This window comes from Tamandua tetradactyla, chromosome 6 (assembly GCF_023851605.1).
Source record: "Tamandua tetradactyla isolate mTamTet1 chromosome 6, mTamTet1.pri, whole genome shotgun sequence".
In the NCBI taxonomy this organism is placed as follows: domain Eukaryota; kingdom Metazoa; phylum Chordata; class Mammalia; order Pilosa; family Myrmecophagidae; genus Tamandua; species Tamandua tetradactyla.
In genome coordinates, this window is record NC_135332.1 from 24,029,166 (window position 1) to 24,047,145 (window position 17,980).

Sequence of the window (17,980 nt, forward strand, 5' to 3'; positions counted from 1 at the left end):
GCATCAGGGGAAAGACACCTTGGTTCAAGAAGGCCGATGAAGTTCAGGGTTTCTCTCTCAAGTGAGAAGGCACATGGCGAACACAGTCAGGCCTTCTGTCTCAGCTGGAAGGGCACATGGCGAATACAGCGTCATCTGCTAGCTTTCTCTCCTGGCTTCCTATTTCATGAAGCTCCCCCGGGAAGTGTTTTCCTTCTTCATCAACAAAAGTCACTGGCTGGTGGACTCTCTGCTTCGTGGTGCTGCAGCATTCTCTGCCCTGTCTGAGTCTCTCTGAATCTCTGAATCTCCTAAATGTTTCCTGTTTTATAGGACTTCAGAAACTAATCAAGACCCACTCAAATGGGTGGAGACATGTCATCCCTAATCCAGTTTAACAACCATTCTTAACTAAATCACATCAACCAGGGAAATGATCTCATTACAGTTTCAAACATATAGTATTGAATAGAGATTATTCTACCTTTATGAAATGCGATTTATATTAAAACATGACTTTTCTTAGGGGGCATGCTTCCTTTCAAACCAGCACAAGTAGCTATACTAATATCCAACAAATTAGACTTCAAATGTAAAACAGTTAAAAGAGACAAAAGGATACTATCTACTAATAAAAGGAACAATTCAACAAGGAGACATAACAATGAGAATATCATCACATAGCTGCATATCATCATCATGGTTATTTCTTAGAACCTTTACATCAATTCAGAAAAAGAAATAATAAGACAACAGAAAAATAAAACGAAACAGAAAAAAAAAAACCATACACACCATACCCCTTATTCCTTCCTTTCATTGATCACTAGCATTTCAAACTAAATTTATTTTAACATTTGTTTCCCCTATTATTTTTATTTTATATGTTCTACTCATCTGTTGACAAGTAAGATAAAAGGAGCATCAGACACAAGGTTTTCACAATCACACAGTCACACTGTGAAAGCTATATCATTATTCAATCATCTTCAAGAAACATGGCTACTGGAATACAGCTCTGCATCTTCAGACAGTTCCCTCCAGCCTCTCCATTTCCTCTTGAATAACAAGGTGACATCTACTTAATGCATAAGAATAACCTCCAGGATAACCTCTCGACTCTTTTTGGATCTCTCAGCCATCGACACTTTGTTTCTTTTCACTCTACCCCCTTTAGGTTGAGAGGATTTTCTCAATCCCTTGATGCTGAATCCCAGCTCATTCTCAGATTTCTGTTCCACGTTGCCAGGAAGGTCCATACCCCTGGGAGTCATGTCCCACGTAGACAAGGGGAGGGTGGTGAGTTTGCTTGTTGTATTGGCTGGAGAGAGAGGCCACATCTGAGCAACAAAACAGGTTCTCTTGGGGGTGACTCTTAGGCCTACATTTTAAGTAGACTTGACCTATCCTTTGTGGAGTTAAGTTTCATATGAACAAACCCCAAGTTTGGGGCTCAGCCTATAGCTTTGGTTGTCCAGACTGCTTGTGAGAATATCAAGAATTCAACTTGGGAAGGTTGAATTTTCCCCCGTTCTCACTATTCCCCAAAGGGGACTTGGCAAACACTTTTCCGCTCACTCATCAAATCACTCTAGGATTCATCAGGGCATCACTCTGGATAAACCAACAAAATCTCATGTCCCACGCAAGGTTCCATGCACTTATGTTGTTCAACCAAGCTATCTACATAAGTTATATTAGGAAATGCACTAGTCAGAACACAAACTTTGTACCAAATAAAGATTTTTTGCTTTAGTCTCACACATAAGTTGAAATTTCAAAATATTAATTACCATCTGTTCTAGTTTGCTAGCTGCTGGAATCCAATATACCAGAAATGGAATGGTTTTTAAAAGGGAGAATTTAATGAGTTGCAAGTTTACAGTTCTAAGGCCAAGAAAATGTCCCAATTTAAAAAGTCTATAGAAATGTCCAATCAAAGGCATCCAGGGAAAGATACCTTGGTTCAAGAAGGCCAATGAAGTTCAGGGTCTCTCTCTCAAGTGAGACGGCACATGGCGAACACAATCAGGGGTTCTCTCTTGGCTGGAAGGGCACATGGTGAATACGGCGTCATCTGGTAGCTTTGTCTCCTGGCTTCCTGTTTCATGAAGCTCCCTGGGAGGCGTTTTCCTTCTTCATCTCCAAAGGTCGCTGGCTGGTGAACTCTCTGCTTCGTGGTACTGCAGCATTCTCTGCTCTCTCTGAATCTCTCTCTCCAAAATGTTTTCTCTTTCATAGGACTTCAGAAACTAATCAAGACCCACTCAAATGGGTGGTGACATGTCATCCCCTAATCCAGTTTAACAACCATTCTTGACTAAATCACATCAACCAGGGAGATGATCTCATTACAGTTTCAAACTTCTACCTTTATGAAATGGGATTTATATTAAAACATGGCTTTTCTTAGGGGGCATGCTTCCTTTCAAACCAGCACACCATCTATTTTCAGCAACCTGCAGTAATGACATTCCTTTGTTCTTCCTCATGCAAAAACATTTTAAAAATTTGTACATTTAGTCACTGTCATTATAAACTCTAGGCAATCCTAGATCACACCATCTCAATCTTTATCGTCTATCTTTCTTTGTGATTTCATTTGTGCCCGCAGCCCTCCTCCCTCTATCATTCTCACATTCAGCTTCATTCAGTGTTTTAACACAATTGTATTAGGTAGTTAGGTAGTATTGTGCTGTCTATTTCTGAGTTTTTACATTCAGTCCTGTTGCACAATCTGTATCCCTTCAGCTCCAATTACCCAGTATCTTACCTATTTCTATCTCCTGATGGTCTCTGTTACCAACGAAATTCTCCAAGTTTATTCACTAATGTCAGTTCACATCATTGAGACCATACAGTATCTGTCCTTTTGTTTCTGGCTAATCTCACTCAGCATAATGTCCTTAAGGTCCATCCATGTTGTTACATACTTCATAACTTTATTCTGTCTTACAGCTGCATAATATTCCATCCTATGTATATGCCATAGTTTGTTTGGCCATCTATCTGTTGATGGACATTTTGGTTGTTTCCATCTCTTGGTTAATGGTAAATGATGCTGCTATAAACATTGGTGTGCAAATGTCCATTTGTGTCCTTGCCCTCATGTCCTTTGACTAGAGACAGCATATAGATGGGTCCCATTCCCTAATCCATTCTGCCAGTCCATGTCCCCCAATTGGACGCTTAATCCATCAACAGCAGTGTTCTTACTGCCCAGGCAGTACCCTCCTCCACCATTTTGCCTTCTGGCTTTTATATGTCCTTCTAATTTTCCTTGTTTTTACCTTTACTCGTGGTCTTCCTTTCTACACTCTCTCCACACCTCTCTCTTCTGCCTTCATATTTGTCTCTAGTGCTCCCTTTAGTATTTCTTGCGGAGCTGGTCTCTTGCTCATGAATTCTCTCAGTGATTTTTTGTCTGAAAATGTTTTAATTTCTCCCTCATTTTTGAAGGACAATTTTACTGGATATAGAATTATTGGTTGGCAGTTTCTCTCTTTTAATAACTTAAATATATCATGCCACTGTCTTCTTGCCTCCATGGTTTCTGTTGAGAAATCTGCGCATAGTCTTATGGGGCTTCCCTTGTATGTAATGGATTCCTTTTCTCTTGCTGCTTTCAAGATTCTCTCTTTCTCTTTGACCTCTGACATTCTGATTAGTAAATGTCTTGGAGTATGTCTATTTGGATCTATTCTCTTGGGGTACGCTGCACTTCTTGGATCTGTAATTTTAAGTCCTTCATAAGAGTTGGGAAATTTTCAGTGATAATTTCTTCCATTAGTTTTTTTCCTTCTTTTCCCTTCTCTTCTCCTTCTGGGACACCCACAACACGTATATTCGTGCGCTTCATATTGTCCTTCAATGCCCTGAGTCCCTACTCATATCTTTCCATTTTTTTCCCTATATTTTCTTTTTCTCGTTGGATTTCAGATGTTCCATCCTCCGGTTCACTAATCCTATGTTCTGCCTCTCGAAATCTACCATTGTAGGTTTCCATTGTTTTTTTCATCTCTTCTACCTTGCTTTTCATTCCCATAAGTTCTGTGATTTGTTTTGTTCAGACTTTCAATTTCTTCTTTTTGTTCATTCCTTGCCTTCTTTATATTCTCCCTCAATTCATTGATTTGGTTTTTGATGAGGTTTTCCATGTTGGTTCGTATATTCTGAATTAAATGTTTCAGCTCCTGTATCTCACTTGAATTGTTGGTTTGTTCCTTTGACTGGGCCATATCTTCAATTTTCCTAGTGGGATTTGTTATTTTTTGCTGGAGTCTAGTCATTTAATTACCTTAATTAATTTATTCTGGAGAGTGCTTTCACTTCTTTTACCTAGGGTTTTCTTGCTGGATGAATTTGTTGTCTCTCTGTTCTTTGACTTTTAGTTCAGCTTTTTCTGGACCTCTAGCTTAAGTTTTGTTTAACAGAGGAGAAATTTTCAGTTCTTGTTTTCTTGTTTCTTGCCCTGCTTGTATGGTGCCCTTTTCCCCCCATCCTGAGGAGGGTCTATGTAGGTATTATAGACCCCAGCCAGATTTTCCCAGGCCAAACTGGCCTCCTATCAGGAGGAAAGAGTCACCTGCGTCGGTTTTCCCTGAGGGTGAGACCCAGAAGGTTGACAGACTTTCCTGTGAAGTCTCTGGGCTCTGTTTTTCTTATCCTGCCCAGTAGATGGCGCTTGTCTGCCTGCAGGTCCCACCAGCATAAGATGAGGCAGTTCCTTTAATTTAGGCTGGGGGCATGGTGGAGAAAGAGGAGAGATTGTAGGCTGGTTTTAATGGCTTCAGATTACCAAGCCCTGGTGTCTGAATTCCTTGAGAGAGGGATTCCACCTGAGTTGGGCTTCACCCCTCCCCTGGAGAAGGCACAGGTTCCAGACAAGCCCTCAAAATGAGTTTGTTTCTCCCTATGCCTGGGGCAGTTGCAGCCTGAGAAGTCCTGCTGCTGTATCCGAAGGCAGTCAAGCCTTTGTAGATACACAGCCAAAAAAACCTCTGTTTCTTTCTCCTTTTTTCCCTTTTTCCGTCAACCCTGCCCCCTTGGTACCGGGGCAAAAATGAGCAACCTCCACTTTGACCAGGTTCACCTAAGCTGGGGGCCTATTTTTAGTAGTCACAATTTGTTAATTCCACAATTGGCATTTGGTTGGGCTCAGCCCCTGCTGCTGGTAAAGTCTCTTTCCTTTCCCCTCTGGGAAGCAGCCGTGGGGGAGGGGCACCAGCCGCCGTGGCTTGGGGAACTCACGGTTCTGGGGGGCATTGCAGCTGGCCCAGCTGGTCCAGACTGGGCTACGCTGTGTGTCTGGTCACTGACGTGGCCCCAGAAGCTGTTCTATATTGTTTCTGGTTACTTACTAGTTGTTCTGGGGGATGAACTAAAATGCACACATTGCTAAGCCACCATCTTGGGCTGGCCTAAGCTTCGCCCTCATTTTTGAAGGACAATCTTGCTGGATATAGAATTCTTGGTTGGCAGCTTTTCTCTTTTAGTATCTTAAATACATCATACTACTGTCTTCTCACCTCCATGGTTTCTGCTGAAAAATCTATGCATAGTCTTATTGGGCTTCCTTGTATGTGATGACTTGCTTTTCTCTTGTGGTTTTCAAATTCTGTCTCTTTAACATCTGACATTCTGATTAGTAAAGTGTCTTGAGGTATGTCTATTTTGATCTGTTCTGTTGGGCTACACTGCACTTCTTGGAACTGTAACTTTAAGTCTTAAGAGTTGGGAAAAAATTTCCTCCATGAGTTTTTCTCCTCCTTTTCACTTCTCTTTTCCTTCTGGGACACCCACAACATGTATATTCATGTGCTTAATGTTGTCATTCAATTCCCTGAGTCCCTGCTCATATTTTCCCATTCTTTTCCCTATATTTTCTTTTGCTTGTTAGATTTCAGATATCCCATCCTCCAGTTCACTAATCCTATCTTCTATCTCCTGAAATCTGACATTGTAGGTTTCCATTGTTTTTTTCATCTCTTCTACTGTGCCTTTCATTCCCATAAGATCCATAATTTTTTTCTCAGACTTTTGATTTTTTTCTTTCTTGTTTGTCCCTTGCCTTCTTTATATCCTCCCTCAATTTATTGATTTGCTTTTTGATGAGGTTTTCCATGTCTGTCCAAACATTCTGAATTAATTGTTTTAACTCCTGTATCTCAATTGAATTGTTGTTCCTTTGACTGGATAATATCTTCAATTTTCCTAGTGTGATTCATTATTTTTGCTGGCATCTAGGCATTTAATTTCCTCCTAGTAATTTTCACTCTTTTTTTTTTTACATAGGATTTCCTTGCTGGATGACTTTATTGTCTACCTGTTCTTTGACATTCAGGTCAGCTTTTTCTAGACCTCTAGCTTAGACTTTTGTTTAACAGATCAGACTTTTTCAGTTCTTGTTTTCTTGTTTCTTGCCCTGCCTGTATGGTGCCTTTTTCACCCCCTTAGGAGGGTCTACTTAGTTATTATAGACCAAGTCAGATTTTCCCAGACCAAACTGGCCTCCAGTCTGTAAAAGACAGGAAAAATAAAAAACCCCTTATGCCAAGATATCTACAGCACTCTACCCAGACAAGTACCCAAAAAAGACTGGCCACTTGTCCCAATTTCCATTGAAGAGAAAAAACTTGTTTGCTAAAAGACATGAGACATGTTCTACCAAGCTGGTTAATTGTAATAGGGTAAGGGAGATGACTCAGGAAGAAAGAAGACCCAGCCCTGTTCCACGGGAGGTTAGTTTAGGGAAGCCCTGAACAAGTATACTAATGCAAGCACTAAACAAGTATACTAATGTAAGCCCGGCAACAGGGATCCTTGTTCCATTGTCTCCAGGGCGGTGCCAGAGCGGTACCTGGTGGTAGATAGCCCATGTGGGTGGGTCAGTTGGTTCCACCCTTCTCCACGGGTGACTCCCTCAGGTGGGGGTCCTTTGTTTCCAGACGGGTCAGCTACCGCTGTTTCCCCGAAGTGGGCAGCCTCGGGCGGGCAGGCTTGCTTGTGTCAGACGCAGGGCCTGCAGAGTTTGATTAACCATCCTTGTTCAAGGGCTCCTTCACGTTTTTCTCTCTCTCCCTGCTCCAGGCTGCCTCATAAATGCCGTTATATAACTTAAAATGGCTGCATGCATCAGATATTGCCCTCAAGGACCCCTTTCTGAGAAAAGACTTTCTGGATGTGAAAAGCAATCGTCCTGCAGTGTCTTTCCGAGAAACCAGAAAGCACCCTATAGAAGCGCAGGCAAGCAACACCTGTGATAAAAGCCAGTTTCCAGCTAGTAGAGATAACCTATCAGAATGGACAAGTATCTATACTACACTAATCAATGCATGTCTACCCACCCCCCACACACACACTTCTCGATCACGAGAAAGGCTATTCGAAACAAAACAAACCGGCAAATAACAACAGTTGGCTACTACACGCAGAAATAGGAGTCCTTGCACCGTAGCGGGTGGCAACGTGCAGCCGCTGTTGAAACAGTTCGGCGGTCCCTCCGAAAGTTAATTTCACCTCGAGGTAGCTACCCTTTAAGAAGTGAAAGCAGGAACTCGAACGAATATTTATTTGTACAACAATGTTACACTTAGCAGTGCTACTCACATAGCGAAATAGTAGGTTTTGGGTATTATTACCCGGGTTGATTCTGCACGCTAGGACACCAGTCAACCAAAAAGCTCGAATTCATTCAAAACAGAAGTAGATCGGAGATTATCAAGAGCGGGGTGTAAGAAGAGGGAGGTGGGTGGGGGTTGCGTGGGTCGGGAGCTATAACGCTTTACGAGGCCACACAAACGCGTTGGCAGGTACTTCCCCCAAACCATGGAAAAGAAGGCAAGGGAAGAGAGAAAAGGTACGCGAGCCGAGCCCCTTGAGCCCTAGCCCGCGCCCAGCCGCCCAGACACTGGGTGAAAACGCTGGCGACACCCAAGCCGCGCCGCGCCGCGCGGACGGAGATAAGCTGTTATTCTTCCCACCGTGCTTCGCACACACGATCCTCCTAAACCACCAGGAGAGAAACGACAGCATAATCTTACCCGGAAGAAACCCCCGCAGCGTACCAAAAGTAACGCTCTGTTTTTAGAAACAAGTCATATTTTCCCCCCGGAGGGGGTGCACCGTTCCTGGAAGTACTGCAATACCAGGTCGATGCGTGGAGTGGACGGAGCAAGCTCCTATTCCATCTCCCTGCTCCAAAAATCCATTTAATATATTGTCCTCGGATAGAGGACGTATCAGATATTAAACTGATAAGAACAGATACTACACTTGATCTTAGCCAAAAGGCCGAGAAGCGATACCGGCCTCCTACACCTCGACCAGGGCACTTCTCCTCCCACACACTTTCAACAGACGGTGAGAAAAATTACGCCATCGACACTCACTCTTTTCCCTACATTTGACGGCTTGCTATGTTCAGAATCTATGCTACGTAATACTCGGTCACATTGTTCTTTATTTCGGGAGTTATACCCTTTGTTATTTTGCCCCCATAGTCCCCTGGGCGAGGCTGCCATTTCTAATCTGCATGTCCCGCCCACTTCGCATCATTTCCGGTTTCCTGCGCCAGCCCCCTGGTCTTGAAACAGAAAACCGCCCGTTTCCAAGCAGAAGGGTTGTTTCAGCTGGAGAAGTCCAGAACGGCAAGGACGCAACCGCCCCGTGAGGCTTTACTTTCCAACATTTATTTTCCTTTTTTTTTTTCACAGTTTTTCACACATACAGCTATGTCGAAAGAATTTTACAGTGAACGCCCGTATATCCACCACCTAACATTATTTCGCTGTACTTGCTCCATTACCCCTTATGCCTTTTCGCGTTTTGTTTGATGAGTCGCCAGAGTATAGTCCCCGGGGAATACACACCCTGACAGGTTCACGGAGCGCACCGAGCCGAGCCTCGGGAAAAGGGACCCTGAGTGAGTCACAGGCCCTGTGACAGGGATTTAAGTAAGCTGCGTTAGCTTCACGGTAAGACAGCCTCTGCGAGGGGAGGAGCACTCCAGGCAGAGGGACCCGCCAGTTCAGAGGCCCTGAGGTGGGTTCCCAAGGGACCGCGTGGGAGGCCGGGGTGAGCGGGTGCGGTGCGGTAGGGGCGGTAGTAAGGGATGAGGCCGGAGGGGTGAGGGGCGGGGCGCGGATCACGCCGGGCCTCGTAGGTCATTATAAGGACTTTGGCGGCGTGTCCTTTGTCTGGCGGGGGCGGGGGGGCTCGGAATGGCTTACCATTACCATGACCTCTCACAATAGTCTTGAAGGGGGCCAGGGCAAGCAGCAGAAAGACCGGCCAGACTGGAAGAGGTTCCAGTTTGGCCAGAACGGAGTGTCTTGTTTGGAGCTCAGTTCTGGAGAGGACAAGTGAGAGAGACCTATCAGACAGGCAAGTGGAGTTGTCAAGTGGGTGGCTGGGTGTAGGGTTCTGGAATCCAGGCTGCAGCTATGTTGGAAGCAGTCATCACAGAGCTGGAACCTCAGCCATGAGTCTGGAGGAGCTCGCCGAGGGACGGGGCGGGGGGGGGGGGGGTGTTCATCACAAGCAGAAGAGATCCCAGTATCGAGCCTTGGGACACCCCAAAGTCAAGAAGGGGAGAGGAGTAGGACATCAAGAGAGGATAGGCAGAGGGGGGAACCAGAAGACAGAGGTGCTCTGGAGACCAAGCCGAGAAAGTATTTCAGGAACCAGGGAAAGGTCAACCACGAGGAAAGCTGCTGGTGGTTCGAGTGAGTTGGGGATTGACAAATGACCATGGGACTTAAGGACTGTGGTAGTTAGGTTCAGGTGTCAACTTGGCCAGGTGAAGGTGCCTGGTTCTACTGCTATGGACATGAGAACCTCATGCCAAATGGCATGTGAACCTCATCTGTCGCTGATTACATCTGCAGTCGGCTAGGAGGCATGCCTGCTGCAATGAATGATGTTGGATTTAATTGGCTGGTGCTTAAATGAGAGAGCGCAATGTAGCACAGCCCAAGCAGCTCATCATACCTCATCTCAGCACTCGCAGCTCAGCCCAGCCCCGGCAAGGCCTTTGGAGATGCAGAAAGGAATCATCCCTGGGGAAAGTTGTTGGAACCCAGAAGCCTGGAAAAAAGGCCAGCAGAGATCGCCCTGTGCCTTCCCACGTAAGAAAGAACCTCAGTTGAAAGTTAGCTGCCTTTCCTCTGAAGAACTATACGTTTTTAACTAAATAAGTCCCTTTTTATTAAAAGCCAATCCATCTCTGGTGTGTTGCGTTCTGGCAGCTTTGGTAGACTAGAACACGGACCTTGACAATAGCAGTTTCTTGGCGTGCCAGGGGACAAAAGACCGACTGGAATCGGTTCAAGGGAGAATGAGATGCAAACCGAGGGTCCCGCTACAGAATAACTGGCCTGCTATCTTCAAAAAACATCAGCGTCATGAAAGACAAAGAAAAGGCTAAATATGCCCTGGGCCAGGAAGACAAATGCCTGTAAAGGACTTTATCAGGAAGGCTGGCGAAATCTGAACCTGGACTGTAGATTATAGCGTGGTATTAATGGCATCTGGGGGCAAAGGAACATCAGATTTGTAAGCAAGGAAGGAACTTAGTCTCAAATGGTTCCGTATTCTCTAAGATACACGTGTGCACCTATGAGCGTACGTGTATCTTAGAGAGTGTGGCGGAAAGAGAATTATAAAGCAAGCGCAGCAGTGTTGACGGTTGACGGATCTTGGAACTTTCTGTAAGTCTGAAGTTATTTCAAGATTAAAAAATAATTTAGGGAGAGAGAGAATGAGGGGAGAGAAATTGAACAAACACAGGCAACTGTTCCCATGTGTGTTCCTGTAACAGGAAGGGGAGGGGTGAGGTGGGTCGAGGTAGGTTTTATTTTAAGATGGGAAACAAACAGCAAGTTTACATGCTGGAGGAGAAGGTAGAGCTGAGGTTCTAGCTGCTAGGAGGTTGGATGGATGCGTGGGGGGAACCCGTGGCAGCAGCAGAGAGACCCGCGAGATTGGGGGATGTGCTGGTCTGAATCTGTGGTGGATTCCAGAAAAGCCATGCCCTTTGATCCTCATTCAGTATTGCCGGGTGGGAGCATTTTCATTGTTTCCATGAAGATGTGACCCACCCAACTGTGGGTGGTAACTTTTGATTAGATGATTTCCATGGAGGTGTGTCTCCACCCACTGAAGGTGGAGTTGCTTGCTAGAATCCTTTAAAGGGGGAAACATTTTGGAGAGAGTCCCTTTTTGGTAGAGCCACGTGAAAGCCAGCGGACGCCGCCATGGTTGCCTTGTGCCCTTCCAGCTGAGAGAGAAACGTTGAACGTTGTTGGCCTTCTTGAACCAAGGTATCTTTCCCCGGATGCTTTAAATTGGACATGTCTATAGACTTATTTTAATTGGGACATTTTCTCAGCCTTAGAACTGTAAACTAGGAACTTATTAAATTGCCCTGATTAAAAGCCATTCCGTTTCTGGTATATTGCATTCCGGCAGCCAGCAAGCTAGAACAGGGGAGGATCCAGTTTGGCCAGAGCGGAGTGTCCTGTTTGGAGCTCAGTTCTGGAGAGGATGAGAACAAGTGTTTCTGTTTCCTTCAGGGCATAGGACGCTCAGCTAGGTAGTGGGCTGAGAGGGCCGGGGCCGAGTGGTGGTGCTGAGGTGGTGGAGGGGGGAAAGAGTGAGGGGAAGAGGGGAGGAGGGGCAGGGGCGGAGGAGGTTCGAGGAAAAGTGAGAAATAGCTGTCTGGGAGAGTGGTAGATGAATGGATTAGAGGATGCTTGAGCTGTTTGGCATTGAGGGCGTCACCTGAGTTAAACCTGGTCTATCAGAGTAGAGAGATGTTTGGTCAGGGTCCATTTCGTCCCATTTTATGGGTGTTCTTCTCCCTCCCTTCCTTTCATTTCTCTCTTGAGCAGTCCTGTTTGTAAATATTGATATTTCATGACTTTTATTCTCTTTTAGAGGTCTTCCAATGAAAAGAGAGAGAGTTTCATTTTCTTTTAAAATAGACTAGCACTCGTTCCATCTTACGGTTACCATATGGGTCCACTGGACCCTTTATAACTTGTCAGTATCATCCAGGCAAAGACCACCATCAGCAGCACACCAGTAGTTGAAAGAGTTGGGTCATTCCATTATGTGCAACAAGGGAGAACGCACATCACGAGGGGCCATGGGCATCTCAGTAAGAGGGTGTCAGGAATGACTCGGTATCCGGTTTGGGCTTGTGTTTAAGTGATTTGGGGAGGGTTTAAGTAAGCCAGGTTTTCCTCTGGATGGGATGCTGTCAGGAAGCAAGGGTAATTAGATGACTGGGTGTCTTGATAAATCTTATCAAGAAGGAGGGAAGAGGAGAGTGGGGCCAGCGCCTAAAAGTAGCAGCAGTCACTCATCTTAGCCAGAGTAGAGAGATGTTTGGTCAGTTTTGTCTTTTGGACGATATTCTTGTCTGCGTTCAGATGTGACTACAGAATGGTCTTGTCCTATGTCTTGATCCATCACAGTCACAGAGCAGCCCTGTCTGATGTTGCTGTTCCGTGAAATTGTGCACAACAGGAGACCGCCACGGCCAAGCTGTGAGTGCCGGGCCAGCTCCCAGCAGTCCCAAGGCCTGGATGATGGGTACCTAGGGGCTGCTTTTCTCTTTCTCCTAAGCAAAGGCACATTACGGGATCTTCGTGATCTTATTTTTTCTGTATCTTGAAACAATTTGCTCTTTCATCCATCCATGGACCTTTTTTGGCAGTTACTCATCAGTCATTCCCAACGATGGAGGAAGAATGATGGAATTGCTCAGGAAGATGATGCAACAGTAACACAACCCATCTGTCGTCGTGGCATCATCCTTCCCTTTTCCTATTGTGTTGGCCAAAGTGCAACACATCATCTTTCGAGAAGGTAAACGAGAAGATGGGAGACATCGTCTCTGTGGTCTGATTTTTGCTTTCAATCGAACACTATAGAGAACTCAGAAACTTTCATTTTCGACCAATAATGATGAAGAGGAAATTGACAGAGGAACACATACCAAGATTGTCAGATGAATCAGAGATGAGTGCCAACGAGAAAGAGATTTTTCACCACCTACTACATTCAGCCCCACAGGTGCAGGCCGAGAATAGAGCTGAGGCTGGCCGGGTGAGTCTGACACACGTGGAGTGCGGCGAGAGAACCGAGGGTGTATGCAAGGAAATCGATCCGGGTTAATAGAGAGAGGTAAAGAACATGGGGCGTTGGAGAGTGAGTGGCATTGGAGAGTGAGTGAAGACGGAGGAAGGTGGCAGGTAAGGCAGAAGGTGAACGGAGAACAAGATGCTAGTAACAACGGGGGCTACAACCACGGGGAAGCGTAAGACCTAGATAGAATAGAGAGAGTGAGCCAGGAGCAGGTGACGCAGTTCACGGCGACAAGGAGAAGGTCTCTCGCAGGTTGGAGGAAGTATGGAACAAAGGACCTGCGTGCAGCACAAGTACTTATTTCCTAGCCTCTACTTACCACTTAGCCGAAACTTGGGTTGGTTATCACCACGAATAAAGGACGTGTCAGTAGAAAGCAAAGAAAGAAAGTAACGAAAAAGAAGAAGCACGGAGCGGGTGCGGGCGGAGACCACAGAAAATCATGGACGTCGCGCTCATCTAAAGAAGAAAAACCAAGGAAACTAAGAACGAAAAGAAAAAAAGAGAACAAGTCTGTTAATTCATACCGTAATTGAGAAAGGGGTGCACCGTTCCTGGAAGTACTGCAATACCAGGTCGATGCGTGGAGTGGACGGAGCAAGCTCCTATTCCATCTCCCTGTTCCAAAAATCCATTTAATATATTGTCCTCGGATAGAGGACGTATCAGATATTAAACTGATAAGAACAGATACTACACTTGATCTTAGCCAAAAGGCCGAGAAGCGATGGCCACTAGGTGCGCCCTCCCCACCTCCCCCTTCCTGTCACGCACATTCAACTCACGCCTCCGTGAACGCGCTACCGCTTACACCAGGTCTCGTTCCCTTTGCTTCTTAGACAGTACTAAGGACATCATTCCGCTCCTTTGCAGATTTTCTATTCTCTGCAAATGCAAAGGGAATCTTTATATCAGCTGCTTCTTCGTCACTCCGGGGCCCATCCGCCAATTAAAATTTGCATACTCCGCCCATTTGCCACCGGAGGGGAGTGGCTACCGCGAGCCGGCTCCACCCTAGGGGCTGCCGTTCCCCGCGAGGAACGGCGCTGCGCTGGGGACAGTCAGACTTCCTCTGCTGGTACAAACGGCCTCAGAGATCGCGGCGGGGGCGGGGGCGGGGGCGGCGGCGGCGGCGGCGGCGGCCAGAGAGCTTGAGGGAAGTGCAGATCCCGGGACTGCCAGGAGCCTTAGACTGGACTGGAGGCTGAAAGATAAATCTATCTTTTCCCCGGGGAAAGGGATTTGCCCTGGGGGACACAGCTGAGTGACCCGCCCAGCGGAGAGGTCTGGGGTCCACCACCTCTGGCCTCTGGGCCTCCTGCCATCACCACCACTTCCAACTTAACACGCGGTCATCAACTACCTGCAAGGCTACCCGCCAGGGCCTGTGCTTGGTGCTGGGAGTAGAGACCGGTGAGACTCTGCCCACCGGAAGCGTCCCGCCCAGGACGGGGACCAAGACGCCTGCCCCATTCCCACCCCCAGCATCTCATCGGCGTGTTCCCCACCTGCCCTCACTCGCTCCCCCCAACCCCCAACTGCCCCCCACCCCCCAACCCCCATACCCATCCCCACTCTTGGGGAGAGAGGCTGGCGTCCTCCTTAGGTCAAGGCACTTCAGTCTGGGAACCGTTGTCTGCAGAAACCAAGACGCTTCTGTCTGTTGGCAATCAGACTGATTCGATGGCCAACTGCTGAACGTCCACCGTTGAAGGCAGGGTCACGGGCAGTCCCGTTTAACCTGTACAGTGCCCAGGGAAGTACCTGCGGTCTCACCACCCCCATAGAAAGCCCGGGTCCGCCCTCCCTTGGCGCTCCCTGCTGGCAGTGGGAACCCTCCCCCCTGCCCCACCCCCGAACAAAACCATAAGAGCCCGCAAGCCTGTCCCCTTTAATTGCTCTGTGAAGGCATTTTTGAACCTCCCCAGGACCCCTCATCGCAAACTTTTTTATACTCTCTTGGACTGTGTGTGGTGCCGCGCCAGAACCCAATTGCGGGTGCCGTTCCATCCTGGCTGTGCGTGTGGTGAGACGCAGCCCAGCGCCTACCGGACTTGTTCTCCATTCATTCCAGTTTGGGTCCAAAGGTCTCCTCCAATAGACTGGGTGGCCTCCTGTCTGTGACAAAAGCACGGGATTTGTTATTCCCTCAGTCGAACACTGTTTACTGAGTGCCCATCATGCGATAAACACAAGACCAGTCTGGGGTTGCAATAAACCCATTCCCGACGTGGACTGGAAGGAGCACACGTGACACTTTTGTTTTGTCGGGGGAAAATGTATTGCTTGAGTTGAGAGGCATCTCAGTGGACGCGCTAAGGCGTATGCTTTACAGGAGCTCCGGGCAATTCGGAGGTGCAGCCGAGTTGGGGAAAACACTGCTATAGATACGGGAGGAGGGGGTTTTCCTTCCCACAGAATATCAGGAAAATTCTTTGCCGGTATGACTTGCTTGCTTATCTGTTTTTAAGATTCTTTCTTTTTAGGATTTGTTAACTGTTTATCTCTTACACAAACATGCAAGTCAATGACAAACAACTAGGGAACTCCCCGTGAAGAAATTCCTCAAGTTCCCAAATCACTTTGCACTCCGAAAGATATCAGCCTTCATCATCTCCTCAGAATCTTTCATGGAATCATAATTTCTGCACAAATCTGCATGTACCTTCTTTCTTGGTTCTGCCACAGCAAACTTATAGGGAGCTGCAATCCCCACAGGCACACAGCAAATGCTCCGACAATATGGAATCGAAGATGCTTGGCCAGAAGGCCCTGCATCTGAGGTGTGCTTCACCAAAGCACTGGAAGGCGTACTAACGATCCTCCGTAACACCGAAGCCCTTCCTGACTACTGGAGAAACAAGAGCCATTTGATAAGAAATCATTTCTTTTCTGGAGGGTAGGATGGTGGGGATCCAGCTGAGCGAGTTTAGACCTGAGTGAAGCCACTTGATTTAAGTCACAAAAATCAGAGGCGGAATGACAAGGCAATGCTCACTCACTCACATGTGCGTCCGCGTTAGGCCGTTCCTCCAGAAACTTTCTCCTGTCTAGCCTTGCACAAACCACGTGCCCCCGTACGGAGGGCCTCGACCCCCTCGGCCCCTCCCCTCGACTGCTCCCAGGTTGCGATCAGGACCAGGTGGAAATGTTAAAATGAAGCAATGATCAGTCAAAATCAGAAAAAACATGACCGAAATCGTGTCTGACAGAGCAAGAAGAAGCTGGAAGCTAGGGTCGGTAGATGGCTTTAGCAGCGAGATTTCAAAATTGCAGGGGTTTGTTTTCAGACAAATCGAGGATGAGAATACCTGGCCCCCCTCTAGGGCAGGCTTGCGAAGAAGGCTGGAGAGGAAAAAAAAAAAAGCAGCCATGGCCTGAGAAGGCAGCTGTTCTCAGAGACAGGGAGGAAGCAAGCCGATGAAAATGATGCGGCTTACCTAATAAGCGATGACTGGGGATATAGTATAGTGAGATGAGTCCTGCTGGCTGCAAAGCGGGTCAGTAGGCTCATGACCTGGCCATGCGCACTTCTGCACACTGGACCCATGCTTGGCTTCCGTATCTGCCCCCTACCCAAACAAACAAAGCCACTCACTCCCCCGTATCTCAGTAATAGAAGTAAGAGAAAGAAACAATGATCTCAATTAGCAACAGAGGTAACAGGCAATGAAACCAGTAGTTCAGCTAATAGCTTAGAAAGCTATCTGTAACAGCCAGCTGCTTCCCAACACAAAGAGAAGAAGAAAACCCAGCATGTACACAGGACAGAAAAAACCTAAAGCTCTCAGTAGGACAACTAGGAATACAGAAACAGATCGGGAGCGAAAAACCAAAGACATAATCGACGACACCACCTTTAAAAACTTACATTTTAAACTAACGCATGGCTTTCCCCGAAAAGCATGCACCGTGTCGGGAAATACTGCGACACCAAAGCGATGCGCGAATAGACGGGGTAACCCCCTATTCCACCTCCCTACTCTAAAAAGCCAACTTAGTATTTCGTCTTCGGATAGACAACGTATCAGATATTAAGCTGATAACAACAAATACTACACTTGATCTGAGGCAAAAGGCCGAGAAGCAATAACTGGTCCTCGCCGCCTCGTCGTCACTCCCCTCCTGTCACGGACATTAAGCTCACGGTGACCACACTTTCGGTGAGCCATCGGGCCTTCTTTGCTCACTGGAACATACCCTGAAGGACTCCGACGCCAGGCAGCTGGCGTGATCCGCCGCGTTCCTGGTGGATTTTCCGTCCCTTTTGGCTCGCCGCGTTCACGGGCCGAAGGGCCATAGATTTGCATTCCCCGCCCTTCCCCACCCCCGCGCCGTGCCTACCAGGGTCCTGATCCCCTCCCGGGCGCGCCCTACGCGGGACAGCGCGCTTGGCGGGAAGCCGGCCCGGGCGCGAAAGCTTGCCTCCCCCGGCCCAGGGCTGAGGACGGGACGCGGCGGGTGGGGGTGGGGTCTGTGGAAGGGACCTGTGGGCGGACAGGGGTCCGAGTTCTCCTGAAGAAAGCCACGGGGTCCCCGCCGTTGAATCCCGGAGAGGACAGAAGGGCTCCGCGGGCAGGGGGCCGAGGAACGGCCGCCCCGGGCCGCCCGGCCTGGCCCCAGCGTTGGGCCGGAGGGAGACCCGGCGGTAGGGGTCCCGGGGCGCCGCAGGCCCCGCCGGCCCCGCCGCAGTGCCGACACCCGGCTCCCTCGGCGGTGGCGACGCCGCGGGGCGCGGTCGGATCCGCTCGCTCCCCCGGACTTCCGTACCTCACATCCCACCCCCACCCAGGTGTCTGGCCGCCGTGTATTTCTCGCGCCGGTTCTGGGGAAACCTGGACTTAGCCTG

At 47.7% G+C, this 17,980-nt stretch overlaps 2 long non-coding RNA genes and 3 other non-coding genes across 7 annotated transcripts; 1 reads left to right on the plus strand and 4 right to left on the minus strand.

The window, feature by feature from the left end:
* Positions 1–8,078: 8,078 nt before the first annotated feature.
* On the minus strand, positions 8,079–17,743 carry LOC143687343 (uncharacterized). 3 transcript variants are annotated; one of them, XR_013177504.1, is made up of 7 exons: positions 17,619–17,743; positions 15,181–15,249; positions 14,697–14,872; positions 14,096–14,335; positions 13,943–14,016; positions 9,210–9,328; positions 8,079–8,916 (listed from the first exon to the last, which is right to left on the minus strand). It is a non-coding gene; the product is annotated as an uncharacterized LOC143687343 (long non-coding RNA). The 3 variants fall into 3 exon arrangements; XR_013177503.1 differs by having other exon boundaries at positions 14,697–15,249; XR_013177502.1 differs by lacking the exon at positions 17,619–17,743 and adding an exon at positions 16,138–16,457 and having other exon boundaries at positions 14,697–15,249.
* Positions 8,093–8,283, minus strand: LOC143689204 (U2 spliceosomal RNA). Its single transcript, XR_013178665.1, has one exon. It is a non-coding gene; the product is annotated as a U2 spliceosomal RNA (small nuclear RNA).
* Positions 13,670–13,860, minus strand: LOC143689182 (U2 spliceosomal RNA). The gene has a single exon (XR_013178644.1). It is a non-coding gene; the product is annotated as a U2 spliceosomal RNA (small nuclear RNA).
* LOC143687344 (uncharacterized) lies at positions 13,991–15,575 on the plus strand. Its single transcript, XR_013177505.1, has 2 exons — positions 13,991–14,544; positions 14,774–15,575. It is a non-coding gene; the product is annotated as an uncharacterized LOC143687344 (long non-coding RNA).
* On the minus strand, positions 17,032–17,222 carry LOC143689332 (U2 spliceosomal RNA). The gene has a single exon (XR_013178773.1). It is a non-coding gene; the product is annotated as a U2 spliceosomal RNA (small nuclear RNA).
* Positions 17,744–17,980: the final 237 nt, after the last annotated feature.